General features: G+C 39.9%; 1 protein-coding gene across 1 annotated transcript in view; it reads right to left on the bottom strand.

The window, feature by feature from the left end:
- The window catches only part of LOC110397612 (tripartite motif-containing protein 2), an 87,058-nt gene extending 70,157 nt beyond the window's left edge, over positions 1 to 16,901 (bottom strand). The window contains exon 1 of the mRNA XM_021394125.1: positions 16,764 to 16,901. The gene's annotated coding sequence lies outside the window, so the exon portion shown is untranslated. The remainder of the gene's footprint in view (positions 1 to 16,763) is intronic.

The raw sequence follows: 21,312 nt of genomic DNA, 5'->3' as shown, positions 1-21,312 counted from the left end.
CATATTTACTATGTATTTATACTATTGCTTTAAGATAATCCACAAGCATCCCTCATACATTGTTTCTTTTAGGTCAATCAAACAAACACTGTGAATTAAGTCCAGCCCACGTTTACTATAGAGACATTTAACTTGCAAAGTCTCTGATTTTTCTTCATTCCACTCTTTTCGTATTCTCATCCTTCCTGACACACTTAGTTTACTGATGCTATCATTTCTCAATTGTCTGCCACAAGCGTCTTTGCCTAACCCTCTGGACCTCACCTCCCAGTTTTTACCCATCCCCCCTGTGATTGCTCCTTTCCCTCTCAATCTTCCTGCTTGGTCTTCCTGTCCTGTTCTCCCCTGGAGAGCGCAGTCACAGCCTCAGCACCTCAGCGTAAGATTTTGTGAAGCAATTAAGCTGATTTAGCAACTTACTGCCTCCTCTCTCTTCAAGCTCCCACTGTCACTTCAAGGAAGGTAACAGCACAGAAGCATATTTTTTCTGGGTCAGTTTAGTGAACTTAACAAAGAGACAGAAGAACTATTGCATGAAGTGAGCATTCCCTGAAATTTAAGCTCCTTCTGATTTTCCCTCAGCCATTTATGAGCCCACCTGTCTCTCCAAGCTCCTCTCTTTGTTGCTTGAATTGTTCCTATTTAACTGAATACCCTGCTTACAGCTGCTCTTTTCATCCCTGCCCTGTCCTACTTTCTTACGCCTCTAATTTGGCTGTGAGCCCTATCTGCCACTACAGTCAGTCTCATCAACTCTCTCATAACAGCTCCCTGGATAAATACCCCAAGCACTCCCAAGGCATGCTACTTCTTGTTATTTTTTTATCCAGCTTTTACTATTTACCTGTGCAGGCTCCCGTTTCACTTTTATAACAACAATTTCTAAGTGTGCAATTCTATTTTTAAGTTTTCTGCTTCTATCTGGTCCTTAATCTGTGTTCTAGGCATAGTGTAATAAATGCCTTAACAGCTCCTAATTTTAATTTCCTTTTCAGGAAGTGTTATGGTTTTGTGATTTTTGTTGTCGGAATTCCACATCATTACGTCATGTAAGGCACGGGCAGTTAAAGAGTTAATTCCCTGGTTACTGCAAACTGCCTTTTTTGGTGTGGCCCTCTGAGGGGGAGGGGAGGAGGTGTACTCCCCAGGGGTCTTTGCGTTAGAGGGGAGGGGGTGAAGCCGCGTGGGAGATGCGGGGTCTGTTCCTTCCTGCCCGGCGGAGAAAGCACGTGGTCCTCCTGCAGTTTACTGTGTAAGATTTTCAGCCTGTAAACTCTCTATTATAATTCTACTAGCCTCATTTGATATATTTAGTAAAATTAGTTGTTCTTCCTCAGATTGGTGCCGCTGTTTTTGTGTTAGATCTGCCTGCGAGTCCCCTGCTTTTCCCCTCTTCTCTTTGTTTTCCCCAGGGTGCGGTCCGCGGCTTCTCTGCCGCTTTAGCCGCCGGACCGCCCGGGGGCCGGCCCCTACCCGCCGGCAATTTTTTTATTTTTTTTTTTCCCTTCCTCCTTGCTCGTTTTTTTTTTTTTTCTTTCGGGCCTGTCCCTCTTGTCACAGACGCATATCCTTAGATAATACCGTGACAGGAAGCAAATTAAGTCAGGCCATTACATTCATTACCATCTTTATAGACATTTCCTCCCCTTCTGATTTGGTCCAGAAGCTGAGCCCTTGCAAAAGCAGATGCTGAAGTTAACACCTTGTTTGGATGGGCAGGCATATCACAGCTCTCAGGCTCCTGCTGCCAGGCCGGGTGCGAGTTCTGACACATATTGCCGCATCACAATGTGTGTGGGTCACATTTGTGTTTTTCTTCACAGTTAGGCCTGTTCCTCAATGCTATCTGAGATTCTAGTGCAATCACATATCTCCATCAGCTGTCACATAAGCATATAATCTGCAGTGCCTATACTCTTCTCCAGATCCACTACTTAGTTAACCCTAAGCTATTCACATTGACAATATTATTTTATTAGAGTTACTTTCTTCTAACATTTTTAGTACATAAATCTCTGCCCAGATCCACTGTGTGATCACAGTATTTGATTGTCTTAGTCACTTTGATTATTGGCACGGGATCTTGTTCTCAGTGCACCTGCATTGTTCTCCCTAGGAAATTCAGCATCTGAGGTCCTCTTTTGTTTCATATCCCAGCCACATTGCCTACAACCCCCTGAAAGCCAAGCTTTCTCATCCAGAGCTTCAAGGCCTTTTAAGAGTTTCTCTTTTTTTATTGACCCACTCCCACTGTTCCCTTCATCACAAGGCCTGGCTTTTCAGCCTTCTCCCTTCCTACAAAGCTCTCTTTTTTCACCTTGCTTTCTATGCAGAGAATGCCCTGCTTGGTCAAATTAAGGTATCTATTCCCTTTGTTTTCTACAATCCACAGATCACAAAACATAGAAATAATGTATCAGAATGAGTGTCAGGAGCAATTTCACGTCACTTCAGAAAGATATTCCATCAGTACATGTAAATTATATGTGCTAGTAGTTTTCAGTCATATGCAATATTTTACACACCTTTTGCTGCTAGATTTTTAATGGAGAGAACAGGTATCAAAAGCCCTTGATGGATATAGATCAGGTGCTCAAACAGAGTACATGAGATTGTGAAAAGTCTGCTATGAAAAGACTGTTTGTAGATGCACAAGAGAAAGAAAGCTAGCTATTGCATCTCTGATTCCCATGGCAATTTATTTAAGATGCTAATTCAGTGTAGCCACAAGTAAAGAAACAAAAGAGACAAGAATGAGCTGATTTAGCGGACCATGTTGAAAAGGCACACTTTAAACAAAGTCACTCTGGGTGTAACTCCTGTCACTCCACTCATATAATTATGCCAAGGATGAAACTGCCTCTTTGTCCTTAAGCCTTGTATGACATGGGAAAATTGTTACCACCACTGCCAAGGGTGAAAACCCAAGTGCCAGCTAAGACTGAGGCTTCTGGAGGCAGCAAAGCCCATTTAACAGCTTGCTTTTGCTAAAGGGATGATCCTGCTCCTCTCCTCCTCACAATTCCCAGCTGCATAGGCCTGTCCCTTCCCTCACACACTTCTCCAGGAGTGGTGTGACAGCTTACAGAGCCAATTCTACTTGCTGGATATATTTTTCAGACAGGTTAATGATCTGCCTCATCTCTCTGCCATGTCAAACAGTTCAAGATCCAGCAAATGAAAGAAGTGATTGTGTAGCTGGAAGCAGGAGAGGTAGAGAGCTGGAGAAGGAATCTCCATTTTCTTTTTCAATTAGCAGAAACCTGGCTATCATTCCCAGAAACCACCCTACATTTTGGGGTGGGATCTAAAACTACAAGCCCCAAAATCATGGCACTCTTGAACACAAGATCCCAAAGCTCTTGAGAACCCCCGCTTGTTCTCGTACAAGCACTAAAATGTTTTAACAAAAAGTTTTCAAATAGAGATTCTATTTTAATTAAATGCAAGTTTTGGAAAACATACTAATAACTTGGTTTCCTAGAGAAAAAAAAATGGATAGGAGAAAGATTCTGATGGGCAAAAAAGGGAAAGATTTAAGATTTCTGTATCTGAAAAAAGGAAGTATTTGGATTATGAATCATCAGAACTGAACTTTGCCTACTCCCTGCCCTGTGTTACAGGCTCCATGAAGTAATGTTTTGATTTTGTCACCTTCCCTCCTGCTGTCCACGCATCTGGCTTCTACCATGTATTCTTTGCTTGGTAAAACTATTTTATTTCACTTTCCCTGTTTGTGGCCAACACCCAGCAGTAGCCATAGACATTGCAGCGTGGAGTGGAGTGGAGTGAGAAGATTTTTGTCACATTTTACTGGCCTGATTTCAATTATAAAGTGGGTCAACAAAGCTATTCCCAGAAAGCACACAAGCTCAAGCAACAAAGGACTTCAGATAGTGACCAAAGTGAAACTCTGTACATGAATTGTTCCATTTCTCTTTAAAAAAAAAAAAAAAAGGAAAGGAAATTGTAGAAATGGCAAGGAGAAGAGATCGTGTGCAAATGCAGCACACTAACACTCAAGGCTACAATCAATGGGAACTTGGGTTTAGTCCCAGCTCAGACCATGTGCATTTTGAACTTTGAGCTTTTGGACCATTTTCTAATTAGAGAGCAGGGGATAAAATGCAGAGCTATTTAACCCTTTTTGGTGCCTCATGAAGTCAAGCAAATGCCAGAAAAGATGCTCATGATACATCCTGCCCCTGGAGGCCACATCTGACTACAGGAAATATCCCTGTGCTCCAAATGCTTTGGTGAAACAACTGCTATCAGCATCCCTCTTTTCATGGCTCTCTACCCAGAAAGATCAGTCTTGCAACTACTCCTTCCTACACCACGGAATTCTTGCTGGCATGTCCCCTCTTCTGCCAGCTCCCTATTCAGAATCTGTATCTCTTCAAGGCTTGTCATGTGTCCTCCAAGCTCATCAGTAATGCCACACCAAGGATCAGATCAAATTAGAGATAACCATCTGGAACTTAATAGTGGAAAGAATGGCCTGTTTGATAGAGTTTAACTTGTTTAACAACATTACAGGAACAAAAATGCAGCATACTACTATAAAATTATCATGTTAAAAAAATACAATATTTTTAGCAGTAGAAGCTGTGTGGAGAGAAACAAGGTAATATAGCTGAGGTGCAACAGCTGCCAGATAATTTCTATCCTATTTGAGTATCACTGGTGTTCTTGCTAGATGTGGACTGATGATGTAAGTTTTATAGCCCTGTATAAAGTGGCAATATTATGTCTTACCTATTTCATGGCACTACCCTGTGGATACATTTACAGTGCTTTGAAACTCTCATTGAAGGTATTTTGGACATGCAAACTGTCATTGTTTCCATTACTGATTTAGGAAAGTTATCTTCACAGAGCCAATAAACACAGGCAACTACTTTGGCAGGATTTTATTTCCAAAAGGAGTTGGCTGAACAATTTAACACCTTTAATGTGGACTTTGACTGACTGGAGTGCCAATTAAATACTGTTGGGTAACGTCAAGATGCAGAGAAAGAAAATGGGAGAGAAAGACAGAATTTTTTTTCTCCATCCAGTTCGACTGATGCAGTTTTTCTGCAAGTTTTGTTTCAACTTCCCTGACATCTCTAAGGTCACTCATTCCAAACATAACATAAATATACCAATAAAAGAAAGGTGCTTCCAAAGATACACCCGCTGTGGAAAATGATTAACTTTGGGGTCATAGAGCACTATCAATCTGCAGGCTTACCCTCCCTCTTAAGGAAGTTCTCTCCCTATTTTCACTGAGTTCAAGAGGTGATTCACAGATCATGGAGAAGGCATTTCAAGCACAAACGACTCTGTGTGTGGGCCTCCCACATTTGCCATTCAGATGTTGTCTATCCGACTTGCAGGCTATGGTCCTCCATTTCCCATCTCACCTGGCAGCCTGCTAGTCAGAGATTTTTAGCCTCAGGGCATGTCTAGACTGTGACAAGAGTAGCAGGAAATACCAAAACTAGCTCTAAAATAGTTGTCTGCTATATATGCAAAGCAAATTAGCCTGTGCTGGAGACCATGTTGCCCTAAATGAACCTCTCCTATACCCTCATTGGCTATAAGCTCCTTTGAGCCGTGATGTACTACACTACAGCCATTTCTCTGTTAAATTCTCTGAATGAATCTAGTCACAATATTTCAATTCCACTCTTGTTCAGGGGTGATACCTCTACTTCTAGTGGGATTTGTCAAATGCTGCTGAAACACCCCTTGGCTATGATTAGCTTCAGAATTCACGAATATACTCCATAAGGACAAATGCTTTGCCTTTGGATCAGATCTACATTTGGAGTATCCAAAAGGAGCCACTGACACTAGCAGCACATACATCCATCCTAATTTAAAATGAAATAAGAAAATTCATCTCCAAGGAATGCTTTTCCAGATAACAGGATAAACATTTCAAGCAGTATCTTTGGAACAGAAAAAGTGATGTGTAGAAACATGCCATCTCCCTTACTAGGTATGGCCTTTCTAATATGAACTTTTTCCTCACGCTTTTCAGGGTTGAGATGTCCCTGCTTGCACAGTAAAACTCAGGGAAAATACTTAGAAGCACTCTTTGTGAAGACGCTGCTAAACAACAAATAGATATGAAATATTAGAAGACTCCTTTCAAGATAGCAGTGTCTCCTGCTCCCATTATAAAGCCTATTCATTGTGAACTTAGACATAAATATCCCACTTACTCATTTGGCACCGGACCAAACCTTTGCAAACAAGACCAAAGGGTGCTCAGAGAAGAGGAGGTATTTGCCCATCACAGGAAAAATGCTCAGTTAGCAATACAGTGACCTTGTTTCAAAGAAAGCACATTAATATGTGCCTTCCTTTCAAGCATGTGAGAACTCGTGCTGATTTCACTCTCACATCAATGAGGTTGGTCAGGAATTTAGCCAGGAACTAAAAGGAATTAACTCCCCTCACACACACACACACAAACACATGCTCAAAATAATGGCTAGAGTGGTCTGCACCTCATAGTGCAGATGTGACTTGTCCCCCTCATCCCTTCCCACTCTCAGTGTAAATCAGCAGTTTACCTCTGCTTGAATGAGACTACCCATCTGTTTTATGCAAGCTGTCTAGGTGCTGAATTAGGGTGAGGAGGATACCAAGAAAATGTGACACTCAGTTTACATCTGCATTGCTTTTCTATCTAGCAAGCCTAGAGAATGTATTAGTTACTTAGCGTGTGGAAATATTTAAATAATTAAATACTTGAAATGGAACTGCAGAGGCACAACAAAAGTCAGAATCATCCATATGAATGAGTAAATGCTTTTAAATACAGCTTTAAAAATGGTGGTTTACACTTACAGAAGACTGTAAGCAAACACAACAGCATCCTCATATAACTGGACTGTAAGAGGGAATTTTTGATGACTTCCATGTGTTTTCAAGTCAGATTCCTGGGGATCACTCTGCTCCTTATAAAAACAGAGCCATACTGGTTTGCAAGCAAACCTCTGTTATAGGGTTTGAACAGCAGGAGCAGGGGAGAGCTTAATATCAGAAGACATTATACACTTCAGTCCTGTGGGAGGATTCAATTAAAACACAAAAGTCCCTGATCCAAGTAGCATATGGCTATAGCTGCCATGCAATCATGACCAAACTGCCCCCATGTCTGGATTTAATTATGTTGTATAACAATACAGCAGATGAATAAAAAAGAAGTGGATGCCAAAATACTCCCAGAGAGTTCTGTCAGTCACACCTATAAGAACCACAGTGAAAATGGATAACAGACAATAGCAGCAGACTGAGTATACAAAGGTTCTTCTTACAGACAAATAACAAAAAATTCTACAGACAAATGAATAACTGCAGAGCAAAAGCACCAATGCTATAAAAAAAATCCTATATGTTTGAAAAAATTCAGCCAAAACTACCTAACTAATGCACACTGAAAGAATGTAGTTCTGTTTCATATGGTCCCACTGATTTCACAAAAAAATGGAATCCATGGAATAATATAAAGCTCCACAAATACATATTTTGTTAGAGTTCTGCAAGCATTTAAAACAAGTTCTCCATAAGAAAATGGCTGTATGAGAGTGCATCTAGATAGTGCAACTGTAAGTTACAGGGAAAAATCCACATAAGAACATATTTGTATTTAATATGGAAATACAAGGAACATGATTGAGAATTAAACATGATGATAATTAATTTTTTGTTCAGTATGATTCTAAAGTCAATTAAGTAGCTTTTCATTTGCAAACACATATACCTACATAGATTTCTTGCTAATGTTGTTTGTGGGAAGGAACTTAGAGTGTTTTGAAATATTAGATGACCAGCAAAGTAGTTGGGGATATCGTGTGTTCTATCTTTAGCGACTAAATAAATAAAAATGTTTATGCAAAAACAATACCAATGCTATCTAAGTTACTAAAGGTTATCTGAAGATATGCAGAATGAGAAAAAGTTAAAGTCTATAATATAGATCCAGCATCATTATTATGATTTTATTATGATAAGTAATGAATGTTCTGCTGCATTCCACGAGCATATACTTTCTGATTTCTCTTAAAACAGTTACAGCTGACTGCAGATCAGTGCTCTGCCAGGGCCTCTGTGTTGTCTCTATCTATGACATGGATTAGATTATAGCTTGCACACTGCAGTCTATTTGCATGCAAGGAACAAAATCTGTAGTGAGGCAATATTGCCTAGTACTGAGCGTCTGGATGAACAGTAGGCCTTGAGAATTTCTCTGTATTCACATGTGTTTTTCTGCATGTTTGTCAAGAACAGCCATGTGGCATATTTAAAGGAGGATTCTTGCTTTGAACTGATTTTTTTTTTTGCTCTTAGTGGCTTACTGATTCAAGCAGAAAGACCTCAGAAAGAGACATTGATTCAAACAATTGCTTAATTTTAGCAGTTATCAATGCAATTATTTTAAACTTATGTTTCTTTGTAATTTTAAGGATAGGTTAAAGATAGCAAAAAATGATGAGTCAATCAGATAGGAAGAGGAGATTGATAACATGTAAACATAGAAATGCCATTCAGGCAGGAACTTTGATCCAAAAACAAAAATAAACATTTACATTCTGTATAGTCCTCTAGATGTGTTAGAACTGCATTGAAATTTATATATAAGGTTGCACCAGTAATGGCCTTCAGTATAAGCCTTGCAGCAGAGGAAGGAAACTAAACAATGCATGCTGAATGCACTTCAACAGGAGAGGCAACTCTAAACCTGCAAGATACTGAAGGAAAGAAACACTTTGGTTTGAGAATAAGTATTCCTATGGGTGACTCTCTGAAAAAGCAGTCTTTACTTATTTCCCTGTAAAATGTCCTGAACACAAAATACATTTTTTTTTCTTTTTTTTTTTTTTCATATTGTACTAACACAATTTTCTTAGTTTTCCTTTCCCTGTTCAGAGTTACGTTTGGCACCTCAGGACCTCCTGGTGGACAAGATATGGAAAAAGATACTCTTCTGTCACTTTGTTTCTCTGAGTTGCCTCATACTTTGTCTATAGCAAATAAAATGGCTAAAAATTGTTAGCAGAAACAAGCCATTCATTGGGCCTTCTGGAAAATAATGGATGGAGTTTTTTGTACCAACCACATCCCAGCTGCACTCTTTATCAATTCTTCCCTCATGAAAGTTGGGCTATTTGAGCAACTGCTCTGATTCAGTAGATAAACAAACTACTAGGGACTTCTTTGTACACACACCCACCCACAGACAGTCCAGTAAAGAGACAATTCATTGACCTGGGGAATTACAGTGCGACAGGCAGCCATGCACCTACTTTTTATTTCCATACCCAATTACTAGCGCAACAACACATCATCAGTAGGGTAAAACTAACCTGTCTCTCGATGGTCTAAGCAGCTGAAGAGGCCTTTAGAGCTCTCCTTAGTAAACATCTTTATTTGGACTGTTCACCAGAATGACAACGCAATGATGTTCTACCTCTTGCACTGACCATACTCAAACTTCCCTCAGTGACAAATAGAGGGGAAGTACATCCAAAGGAAAAGGCTTTCCAGACAATAGGGTCAGATTAGTGTGGGGCCTCTGATGCTGAAGGACCTAAGTAACCTTTTCCCAGTTCCGTAAATCAGGGCTGCTTAACACCCACTCTCATTTCTCCTAGGGTTTGCTGGCTGAGGATCAAGAAGCATCAGAAAGCTTTCTCCTGTCTGCCTTCCACAGCACTTGAAATCAGGTGTGGTCCTCACTGCATCTGACTGCACTCACATCTTCAAATATAAAGCAAAGCAAAACTCTTCAGAAAACTTTCAAAGGACAGAACTGTTGTGTTAAAAAACATTGCCTTAAGCCTTTAATAGCCCCAAGAATGTAGACTCATAATTCCTGAGATACAAGAATAACAAGTGCTTTGCAATGTGGTCCTCTCTTGACTATACTGACACTAAACAATAAATTAACATTTCCAGGAAAAGGAATTAGCTACAATTATTATCTCCCTGCATGTAGAATCAAGGTCAGATTCAAAACAAGCTATCATGAGTCTCCTTGTAATTACCATGAGCATAATGACTTTTCTCATCAATAACTATTGATTTCTAGGTCTCTGATGTCCATAATACAGTGTTCATTATAAGCACTATACAAAACTCTCAATGTTGTAAACTTTATTATTTTAACTCTGAGCATGCTCTTCAAAACAAAATAAACAGAACACATTCTTTGTTTTCCATTTTAAATTGCACAGCCTTCATTGTGTAAAGAAAAGCATACTTTTGCCATTCTGTGGGTAGAACTTTATGATGGTTGGAAGCCTCTTTAAGGTAAACTTTGCCATGAGAATATGCAATATGAGTTACATTCACTTGTAGGTTAGCTACATCTTTTCTCCAGGCTAATATTTTTACTGCCCTGGGAGCTCCAAACATGCTAAAGTAATTGGACATTTAACTAATGACAATTAACTAATGACAAATTTAAAATCTGTTTGAGGTTACACATGCTGTAACAAAGCACTAACAGCCTATGGATTCAGATATGTCAGCCCGCCAGCATTCAGAATGTCAAGGGAGTCACATCAACCTCCTTTTTCAAAAAGAAAAACCCTAGCCTTGCTACCCCAGAGGAATTATTTCTCTGTCTGCTGAGGCTGAACTGAAGACATACTTCAGTGAACTTATTTCCATTCAGAGAAGAAAGGAAGCTAGTTCCTAACAATGCACTCAGCAGAGGAAGCTCACTTTGGTTCTTAAAGAAGCCCCCTGAGTGAATTCACAGTAAATCAGGAAAAAAAAAAAAAAAACACAAAAAACAAACAGAGAAACACCCATCAGAAAGAATGCTTAACTATATTTGGAATGAATTCCCTAGGTAAGTAAAAACAGCTAAAAGGTACGGAACTCTTTACATTAAGATTAATCATCCTTCTAAAAGACAAATGAGCAGCAGTGATTTGGTTATTTCTGAGTTACCATCTTCAAAATCACTTTGAAATATATGAATTATAGTATAGGGTTTCAGAACGTTCTTAACAGTAATCCATACAGCTCCTGGGGATAAGTTATTTTGCCTTTGACCTTCCAGCTTATCCATTTGGGAATCGCAGTATTATCTCTTAAAAAGAAATAAATGAGGCACCTGCCCTAATATTCCTGAACTAATGAGTTCTGCAAAATCCTTCCAAAGTACTAGCTAACCAGATTGACAAAATACTGCTTTATCCAACCACATCAAGCTGGATTTATGATTAACTGCATGGTTGCAAATTATCTTTCAGAACAGTTTTATTTATTGCTCCCTGTATGGAAGGAACTTACTGCACTTAATGAGTGCAGTAAGCCTTCATGTTGAGCAGCTTCTGTTCATTTAGGTTCTTGCAAGTGCTTTATAGAAGTAGCAACTGTACCGTTGTCAGAATACATTTAAATTTTGGTTCATACCAATGCCCACTGCTAGATTTCTGTATGTTGTCACAGTTATACAAGTTGCAGTGTCAATACTAAAGAAAATAATATTGCAAAGCATAGTTTCAACCTGAAAGAAAAAACTTGGAAATTCAAGGTACTGTATCTTTCCAACTGCACCTTGACCCTCTGGGATTCTTCAGCATTATTCCTGCATATACAGCTAGGTTTATGCCCTCATACTAAAAAAATGGCACCCAGAAGTTATAGTGGTTTGCAAAATATAAAAGTTCAGAAAGAGTTATGCAATTTTGCTTAGTTATGTCAGCTACTTTGCTCACTTAAGTTATAGCTTGTATTCACATGCTACAATATTGCCTTATAAAGGATGATCTGAAGATTGTGCAAACTCAATAAATTAAATATCTTTAGAATGGAATAGGATGTTATAATATGGCTTTGTAAATCACAGGGTACTTCTGACTGATGGCAGATTCAGTCTTACTTTACAGGTATAAAAAACGCTGCCTACCTCACACTATAACTTTCAAACAAAAAGTAGTAGAAAAGGTGATGTTAACAGATGTGTGACTTCTGAAATCTACTTGCAAGATGGGTAAGGAGCAGAGAGATGGGGAAAATTTGCTGCACAGAAAACAGATATTATAATGCCCACTGTTCACCTGCCTGAGTCACAGTGTGTGATCCATGACAAGTCAATTACCGTCCTTCAGCCAAGTGTCACATTGCTGTTGTTTCATTCCAATATTTAACACTGAAATTTAGAACAAGTAACTAACTGCAGGTAAACATTCTTCATTGAATCTAATAATTAATATTATTACCCTAGTAATCAAGATTATCACGAACCTTCTTAACTTAGTAGTTGATAAAGTTAATAATAAAATATTAATGATTTTAAGGGGAATCTTCATCAGTGGTCCACAACTATTTGTAATTGTATTGATGCTTTGGTCAGTGGAGTTAATTTCAATTAATATGCTTTGTTAACTTCATAGCTAAGCAGTTACAGCCCAAGGGAGCTATCCCATGTGAATCAGTAAGATAGCTTTGAAATAAGGTAGTAGTAAGTGTATGTCATTTGCTTATTTTAACAACAATTTTTACTTGTATCTAGGCATCCTCTCAATATCTGGTATCCTAACAACCACTTTGATTATAATGTTCTACTGGCATCTGTATTCTGACTTCACATAAAAAGATAAACAAGAAAACTAGTTGTATGGTAAGAGTTCTGACATCTGGATCACATCAATTTAAAATACTTGCTTCTTTCCCTCATGGCTAAGTTTTTGCTTTATTTTTAAAACGGCTTGTTTATAATTTGTGTCCAAGGATTACCTTCTGTTTCTACAGAGTACCTAGCTCAGCGCTGGTCCAATAAGAGTGTTCCTTGGTGCTACAGCAATAGTAAAGAGTAATAGTAATGTAACATGCAGAATAAAGTGACAATGCCATTGCTGCATTAGATTTTCCTATCTGCAGTTAGAATTCCTATCGGGTGTAATGACTGACAAGTTTAATGAGCTGACCTGATGCTACATGTTTTTTTAGTAAACAGCCAAGGTCTTTATAATTGGATTTAAAACAAATTATAACTGTTGATGAATGTACAGTTATTTTCCTCAGAATTCTTCTTCATGCAAAGTCCATAGAAAAGCAGCAGCATCTTCATTTTATTTGTTCTTCCACAACATCATGTATAATTAAATAGATTATGACTACATATGGCTTGTTGTTTGAAGATAAAAATCCCAAACTCATCCTAGGTAGCTTTGTTGTAATTGGTCACATTAATTCATATATAGGTTACGGTTTTATTCCTCAGCTAGGTAAGCATAATGTTGTGTTTGGAAGACCAAACAATTTCTAAGTCTTGCTAAGTCTCATATCACAGATGTGCTTGTGGGAAAACAGAGGTTAGAAGACAGGAAGGAGGGAGAAAGGAAGAGAAGGGTGAAAGTTTGATTTCTGTAATATGTTTAAGGGAATGTGTCCTTACCTACATCATGTGCATCATAATTCTCCTTGTTGGGAATTAGAAGACAGAAGGAGTGATCATGGAATACTGACTGAAAAGAAAAGACCAATATGAAGACTTAGCCTTTCCGAAACAAGAAGGTGGCCAGGGAACGTGATGCCCCCAGTTTTAAATAGGTAGTGAGTGAGGGGGCTTCCTCTAGGAGTAGATGTGAAGAGCATCAAAACACAGATAGAAAAAGTTGTTTGCTGGTAGCAAGAGAGAAATCTTGGAGTGACGCAAAACTTCTGTTTTGAAAGGAAACGAGAAATAAAGGAATACTGGAAAAAACAATGGATTTGCACTGTTAAGTCTGGATGTTGACTGCTTTGCAGAGGTTACCTGTGCTAGTAGTGCACCCTGTGCTTTGCTCAGATAATACAGAGAATTTTTTTTGAACTGTGGCCAGTTGCAAACTGTCCAGACAAGGCTGGTCTGGTACAGCCCTGGTATGCCCTTTCTTAGTCTATGAGGTCAACCAACAGGTTAACAGGTTAGTTTCCTGATCAACGAAACATAGTGCTTTGCTACAGGCTGAGGTAAAGGATGAGGCAGTTTCATACCTCTCAGAAATATTTGGCAGGGAGAGAACCAACAGTGCTGGTGATCAGTATCACTGATCTAATTCTGTTCTGTTTACAGAGGGTAAAGCTATCTGTGAGAAGCTGACATATCATCAAGCACAGGAATGGTCAGACTGCAGTGCCTTCAAAGGAAATTTCAAAGCATCAGTGCATGTAATTACAAATGAGGTTTCATCTCAGGGCTGCAGCACCAATAACTGCAGGAGATGGTTTAATATTCAGTGTGCACGTGCCTAGAAGTCAGTGCACACACTATTAGAATTTCAGCATCCTGCTGCACATCAGTGAGCACTGATTAGTTTTGATCAAAATCAATTTACTTTGTGGATGAGGGATTTGGGAGGAAAGCTGGTACGTGATGCAAAGCACAGAAGAAAAGGCAAAAAGGCAGCTTTTTTGGACATCTGTCTGGACATTCCAGAGCAGAACTTCAATAAAACAGGTCTGAAAATGTTTATCCATGCCCCAGATCTTCCCAGAACTTCTGAAATGATTCAGGACACACATTAATTATTTCTTTATATTTTATAAATTTAGGCAGTAGCTTTCAATGTTTAATCCAGGCAAGAAGTAGATTAACTGCCTCCAGCTGAAGGCTGCCAGCTGACAATCCTTTTCCTATGCACATGGCATTTGATGTCTGCCATTTTAACATTTTGACATTTTTGTGAGAGACACTGTCCTGAAAGGTCACCGCTTGCCTCAGCAGTTGGCTAGCTGCCACTCAAGCTTGGGAAGATTAGCTCCACAGCTGTCATCAGAAATGACCATTTTCACAGCTTAGTTTCATGGAAACTATGAATTTCTGACATTGTATGAGATAAAAGGGAGACAAGAGGTAGAGAAGTTCCAAAATCTCTTTTCAGTTGTGACAATGAAGACAAGCATTTCTACTTATACGTCCACAAAATGAAGCTGAAGTACTAAAAAGCAGCTTCAAAAAAACAGATGGACAAAACATATATCCTGTGTTACAACAGTATAAGAGACGCAGTAGTACTACTACAAACATGTTTAGTCCTTTCCTTAGAGCAAACAGTTCTCTCTCTGTAGTCACTTAATGGCAGTCACCTGTTAGTGTTACAATGACTTTTTCACAAGGCTCACAAAAAGCCTACAGTATCCCTAAGAAATAACAAATCATGTAAACAAAGCAAGAAACACAACATTGCAACTCAAACCAGCTACATCCTGTATTTCTCATGCAATTATCTGGTGTGTACACTTGTTTTCAATAAGCAGATTTAATTCACAGCATAAGAATTCACTACACATAAACTGCATAGGACAATGGCACTACAGAAGCTTTGAATCAGAAAGGAGGCTAAGAAACATGATGCTGTTTCTTTCTTACCGCAAGATCAAAAAACACCACTGACAAATACCAATTCTCTTCTCTATGCTATCACTGCAGCACTGAGAAACCTGCAACTCCATTACTTCCCACCCACCTTACTATCCTGCCTCCATGCCACACATCAGATAAGTATTTTCTTAATGTACAAACAGAGTGAAATGGATATAAAACATGAATTGCTCACCGTGCTATGTTCATTGTTCTTAGCAGGTCAGATTGGTACCCCTTATGATGGTTATTTGTTTGCACTTCTGATAATAAGGTCCTGCTGAGATTCTTAATAATAAGTCCAGTTCTGCATCTATTAATTTTTAAAAGTTCAAGGTGAAAAATACCATGACAGAGTTCTCTCCTGCATGTTCACAAGCAGCTTGTTAATGCTGAAGTTTCTTTCTCACTGCATATCTAGCATTATCTAACATAAGTAGAAAACCATCTATCTAGAAGCACCTCCTGCGTTTTTCTTGTCTTCTCCCCTCACAAAGTGGTGAGCAGACGTCCCCAGAATCAACAAACACAACAGCAAACTGTTTGTTCTGGAAACCTTTCATACATCCCTTTCCCTCAGCAGCTCCTCCACTGAAAGCCAAAACAGTACTGCAGAGAAGCATTCACCCTCAGGATGTTCTCAGCTTTCATCCCTCTGCTTTCCCAAGCAGAACACCAAGGTAGAAATCCTAATCAGCAATCTGAAAGCACCGCACAGGCAGAGAATACTTACATTTGCCACCGTATTTGTAATATTTGCACAGTACTCCAGCGACTGGTGATTACAAAAAGGAGAAAGAGCTTTTTAGTCTGCCTTTCAAGTCTCACAGCAGTGAAAGGAAGGCTGTTATCTGAAAGCTACTCATTTTCTATATGCTGAGCTCTACTTGCTTCCCATGTGCCCACAACACAGCTGGCAGATTTAATAACCATGTCAGCCTGCTTTCCCCATAAAGCAGCAGAGAGATGACAGGATGAAGATGAAGTAGCCAGCACGCTAATCTGTAGCTATGGCCACATTAAGCCTTGAATGAATGTCATCATTTTATTGCTCTTGAAGAAAAATAAAACCAATCAACACTATTTGTGAAAAAATGTGCAAAAGGATTTCAGAAATGTGACTCCATACTTGACTTCAGTGACATTAAAGTACATTAAAGAAATGGCTTCTTTTTTCATCAGTTAACAAATTCTAAGACTTGAGTTAATTCCTTTTCAGAATATCCTGATCTTTAATTATACATTTTCCCAAGCAGCACGTACTTGACCCCCAAAAGAACAAAACCATTAACCAACAAATTAGTCAAGAATTACTCCTCTCCAGAAGGAATTATTTCCATACCTGTCTTTGCTGACTTCTTTCAGAAAAGCAGAGTTAATAAAAAGGGTAATTCTCATTTACCATTTAAATCCTCCCATGCACAGTGGTTCCTAGGGCTCAGGACTTTCTTATCAGATGGGGTCAATTCACTGCCAACATGGAGCATTTCCGTACCTCCATCTGCACAACCAGTACCATGGAAGGGAGGGGCGGGCAGAGCTTACGTGCCAAGAGAAGGTGTAAGTCATACAGTCCAAATCTACAAACTAAAAATAAACCCAGAAACGTATGGCTGAATTTGCAACAATGCAGAGATCTTACGACATCTGTGTGTGCCTCTCTCTCTCATTTATATTCCCTTCGCTTCCCCTGGAGGCACCTGTCTCAGCAGGGAGTGGTTTCTGTGGAAACTAAGGACAGTCAGTTTTCCCCTAGGAGAAGGTGTTACTATGGCAACCTTACGTAACGTATATGACCTAGATTCTTTTTCATAATAAGGTAATACTGAAGTTCTCATTATAAAATTGGAGCTGATTTGTCTTGGGGTCAAGAAATATAGTTACCTAAAAATTATATCTAAATGTGAAATACAAAGCACAAATGATATTACAAATTAAATGAGAATGTAGGGGGCACTGTCAGAGTACCATTTGCAAAAAAAACAAAATAACTTCTGAATTCCAGTAAACAAGGTCTATCATTTTGCCTTTGTGGGAAGCGAGAAGGAAGGGAGGCATTCAACTGACATTAGGGCTCAGAGCAGCAATCAATACTGCATATTGAAGTGTGGGGGATTTTTCAGCTTTATTTATTCTTCCACCAACAGGGATCTCACTATATCTACTCTGTTCATAACTGAAACATCAGCCTCACTGTTGCTTATTACACATCATGAAACGGTGCCGTGTTGAAACTCGAGGAAGTGCCTGAAAGGAGTTGCCTGAGTCAGTGAGGCATAGCGTGCAGCGGAGCAGAAGCAGAAAAGGCAAATTGCTGTTTGTATGGCTTTCCTCTCAGCTCAGAGGAGACAAACCTATCCACAACAATGGCAGAGAGAGCAGATCTGTCAGATCCTGTCTGAGAGATGGGAAGATGAGGGCCCTGGCACAGGGGCTGTGCAGGCTGAGAAGGGCTCACCTTCTAAGTCAGCAACTGAAGTCCTGCATGGCTGGGAATGACACAAAGTGGTGGTCATGTTACAGACCGTTAGTGACCCCTGTGAAGCAGGTAGGGGTGTGCCTCCCTGCCAGCCGCACCTCCATATAGCCTTTTTATTGGTAAGAGAAATCACAAGTCAAATGGTTAAGAAATCAGCGCTACCCGTTTACACAAAATCAGCAACTTCAGTTTGAAAAATATTGCTGGGCAGGTGCTATGGTTTAAACTGGCAGGTGGCTAAGCACTACGCAGTTGCTTGCTCACTCCCCTCACCTCCCAGTGGGTTGGGGGAGAGAATCAGGAAAAAAAAAGCAAAGTAGAACTCGTGGGTTGAGATAAACATATAGAGAAAAGGAAAAGAATAATAATTATGAATATATATAAATATAAATGAAAGTATATAACAAGTGATGCACAAGCAATTGCTCACCACCCCCTGACCGATGCCCAGCTAGTCCCTCAAGCAGGAGAATAGAGCCCAGTGAACCCCCACCCCCTTCAAAACTCGTTCTGCTTGATGTCATATGGTATGTGTCAATGGTTTAAGGGCTGGTTCGGCCCGGTTCTGTGATGAACGGGGCAGAGGACCCATGGACCCACACCCCAGGAAAGGGAGAAGGGAAAAAAGGGTAGGGAGATGGGCCCAAGAACAAAACAGCAGCAACAACCTGAGGAGAAACAAACCAACCCACTAAATAAGATATCGGAATGCAAAACAACACAATACAATCACAATTCGAGCCGATAAATCCAACACAATGAGAGAGAGTGTCCAAAATTAAAATAGGTCCTACGCTGACACCAACGGTGAGATGGCTGGGGAGCAAGACACCACCGGGACAAGAGAAGGACGGGAAAAAAAAGGCCTCATGATATGCGAGTTTTTATCCTTCCCTCCAACCGGAAAATGGTAACAGGGTCGCAAAGTCCTCTGGGGAACATAGTAGTTCTTCTCTTCTGAGAACCAGGTACATGCACTACATGATGTTATGATGTGGAATACCAGTAACCAAAAATCGTAAAACCATGAGTGTATGGAATATCCCTTTGGCCAGTTTTGGTCAGCTCTCCTAATTCTGTTCCCTCCCAGCTCCTTGGGCCCTTTGCTGAGAATGGCCTTGGCTCCGTACAACACCGCTTCACAGCAACTATAAATATCAGTGTGTTATCAACATTGTTTTTCTCCTAGAACATAGCATTAAACCAGACAGTCTGAAGAAAACAATTCCGTCCCAGTGGAAACTAAGACAGGAAACAGAAAATTCTACCTTTGAGGTATCTGTATTGTGACTCAATAGATCACTATCTCCTCAGACCTGTTGATCTCGTAACTTTTATTAGCATAACATGCAGTAATACACATGGGCACTGATTTTTCTCCTCTGTACATACTCAAAAGACAAACAAGAGAACAGCCTGCCTACAGAATATTTCCTAAAAGCTTAAGATCCTCCTGCACTGCGCTGTGCAAAGGAGCATTCACTGTAGATGGGCAACATAAGCAGGAAGCATTGCTTCAAACCACACAGCTTTTACTTTCCTGTCTTGTGTACAAGGATGACTCATGCTGCCTGAAGGCAAGGTGTTGACTGGGATGTTGCTTCTCCAAGCAGCTATTCAAGAACCAAGTCCAGGGGTACACAAAAAAAACAGTTGCTGACTCAATAGGCTGCAATATTCTCTTAGCCAAGTCCCTGCAAGGGGATTTCTCTAACTGGGAGAAGTTTGACTTGCAAGTTAAAAAAGAAAACTGTTCCATGAGTCGCTTTGAACACTCAAATTGACCTATGCAGTATACCTACTTCGACAATCACACTGACAGATTACTATTTTTGTCAGAGGCTGGGCACACACATTAAGAGCTAGTCCTTTTTATCTATGAAACTCAAGTGTTCAATGAAGATGTGAAAGTACTGAAAATTCTCTCTCCATTACAGAGAAAAACAAAGGAATTTTGGAGCATGTTGTTAACTTAAACTGGATTTGAGAAAGTTCACCATTGCCTGAACATTCTCTGCAACTTACATGATCGAAATTTTTATGATTTATCACATATCTAGTCAATTATGCAGGAGTCAGGCCTATCAGATCATTGAACCTGTCACGGTATTATCTAAGGGTCTGCGTCCGTGACAAGGGGAACAGACCCGAAAGAAAAAAAAAAACGAGAAAAAAAGAGGAAGGAAAGGAAAAAAAACTGCCGGCGGTAAGGGCCAGCCCCCGGGCGGTCCGGTGGCTAAAGCGGCAGAGAAGCCGCGGAGCCGCCACCTGGGAAGACAAAGGGAAAGAGGGAAAAAGAAAAAAAAACAGCGGCACCAATCTGAGGAGGAACAACCAACTTTACTAAATATATCAAAATGAGGCTAGTAGAATTATATTAGAGAGTTTACAGGCTGAAAATCTTACACAGTAAACTGCAGGAGGACCACGTGCTTTCTCCGCCGGGCAGGAAGGAACAGACCCCGCGTCTCCCACCCGGCTTCACCACCCCCTCTAACGCAAAGACCCCTGGGGAGTGCACCTCCTCCCCTCCCCCTCAGAGGGCCACACCAAAAAAGGTAGTTTGCAGTAACCAGGGAATTAACTCTTTAACTGCCCGTACCTTACATGATGTAATGATGTGGAATACCGACAACAAAAAATCACAAAACCATAACAGAACCCCAGTTCTCACATTCTGTCCAGAGGACATACNGACCCGTAGACGGATTTAACACAAAAACAGCGGCACCGATCTGAGGAGGAACAACTAATTTTACTAAATATATCAAAATGAGGCTAGTAGAATTATATTAGAGAGTTTACAGGCTGAAAATCTTACACAGTAAACTGCAGGAGCACCACGTGCTTTCTCCGCCGGGCAGGAAGGAACAGACCCCGCGTCTCCCACCCGGCTTCACCACCCCCTCTAACGCAAAGACCCCTGGGGAGTGCACCTCCTCCCCTCCCCCTCAGAGGGCCACACCAAAAAAGGTAGTTTGCAGTAACCAGGGAATTAACTCTTTAACTGCCCGTACCTTACATGATGTAATGATGTGGAATACCGACAACAAAAAATCACAAAACCATAACAGAACCCCAGTTCTCACATTCTGTCCAGAGGACATACCAACCATAGTGTATTACAAACAATCTTTTGCTTTCTAAAATTAAAAAATAATAATAATAAATTATATTTTCATTTCCTTCTGAATTAGTCTTACATACAAATTACATAGTAATGAGACAATGCCTACTGAAACACTTATTTAGTACCCTAGGAAAAACAGCATACTAACATAATAAAATGAAAAGACACCATGATCAGGTTAGAAAGAGCTAAGCAGACACCTAAATTCATGTAGTTCTGACATTTTGTAATGTAAAACCTTGAACTTCAAAGAGTACATTGTACAAAGAATGCAAGAGGGACAAATTGACACATGAATACTATAACAAAAGATGGTAAAGAATTGAAGCTAATAGCTTTATT

The sequence above is a fragment of the Numida meleagris genome, chromosome 4 (genome assembly GCF_002078875.1).
Source record: "Numida meleagris isolate 19003 breed g44 Domestic line chromosome 4, NumMel1.0, whole genome shotgun sequence".
Lineage (NCBI taxonomy): Eukaryota > Metazoa > Chordata > Aves > Galliformes > Numididae > Numida > Numida meleagris.
The sequence above is the reverse complement of the archived record's forward strand: the minus strand, read 5'-3'. Positions and strand labels throughout refer to the sequence as shown.